The sequence below is a fragment of the Sinocyclocheilus rhinocerous genome, unplaced genomic scaffold (assembly GCF_001515625.1).
Source record: "Sinocyclocheilus rhinocerous isolate Xijiao unplaced genomic scaffold, SAMN03320098_v1.1 scaffold2630, whole genome shotgun sequence".
In the NCBI taxonomy this organism is placed as follows: Eukaryota; Metazoa; Chordata; class Actinopteri; order Cypriniformes; family Cyprinidae; genus Sinocyclocheilus; species Sinocyclocheilus rhinocerous.
In genome coordinates, this window is record NW_015629534.1 from 2,157 (window position 1) to 3,665 (window position 1,509).

Below are 1,509 nucleotides of genomic sequence, written 5' to 3' on the forward strand. Positions count from 1 at the left end.
TGTATGATACTTCTCTAGAATCATACAGAGACTTTAATAGGAAAAATGAGGCTTGGAAGAGAGTTAGCGAGATTGTCGGTTTGTCAGGTGTGTTTTGTTTGCCAAATTTGCTGAATGTATGCAAATCCTTGTCGTGCCTTAATTAGCATCTAGCCTAGTATTCCCATGTATTTCCATGCAGATATTGTTCCGCATTTTACACATTTATTGAGAAAAAAAATGTATGCAATTGTATATTATTTATTTGAAAGAATGAAAAGAGCAGTTTCATGTCTATCCTTGTATTGTTCAACTGGTGGAGGTTGATGTGGGATTTAAGAAGTAATTAGTAATGCAATACATTTAAGTGAGAGTAATTAATACAGTAATCTAATTACACTGTTTTTTAGAGTAACTTACCCAACACTGAAATGACATATCAAATAATAGTATGTCTAAGTTAACATGATTTACAAAGTTATGTAATTGTTTTTAGCCCTCATAAGTATAGTTAAACAAGTACACCGAATAGTGTGGGTATATATACACATATATATATATATATATATGTGTATATATATATATGTGTATATAGAGACAAATTGCCAGGCGTTCGGCCGGGCTGATGGATTTCCGGAATGCAGTATCCTGCCTGGTAATTTTTGGGCCAACAACCTGAAGGATCTCATTAAATTCCTCTCGTGAGACCCGAAAATACTCACGGAAATCTTCCCTGTTAAGGCGCAGCTCTTGCACTAAACGGTGATACTCGCCAAGATGTTTTCTCCGAGCCAGGTAGTGTTGTCACGAATCCAGTCCATGAACTTCCGTCTGCTCGCCACCAGAGGTCACCCATCCACTACTATGGACTCTTGCACCACACCACTGTTGCACTTCACCCGGACTACAGTTCCCATCATCCATTGCACTGATTACACACACTGCTCGTCATAAGTCAAGTCAAATCACAGTTGATCGGCATGAGTCAAGTCAAGTCACGGCCAATCTTCAAAGGTCAAGTCAAGTCACAGTGGATCCTCATGAGTTAAGTCAAGTCACATCTGCTCTTTCTGAGTCACATCAAGTCACAGTTGATCTTCATGAATCAGGTCACATCACAGCTGATCACCCAGAGTCACGTCACATCACGTCTGTTCACTCAGAGTCGTGTCACTTCCTGTCTGTGGCACCCAGACCCTCAGGGACTGTTCATCAGTATCCCAGACTGGCATCCAGCGTGGAGGACCCACCATTGGTGGCCGCACGCGCAGCCGGTATCCCCAAACCCACTCACTCTAGCCCTCCTGTTCCTGAACCTATTCCCCCGTCTGTAGCGCTTCCCATAATGGGGATCGCTTTATGGAGTGTATGGGCTGCATACACCACCACTGAGACTCTTGAAATAGCGGCGCCTACTATGATGTTTCCAGAGGTGGCGGCTGATGCTGCAGAACCTCCCGAGGCAGTGGAGTTCGCTACTGTTTCCCCAGAGGCGATGGCGCCTGCTGCAGCTTCTCCAGAGGTGGCGGC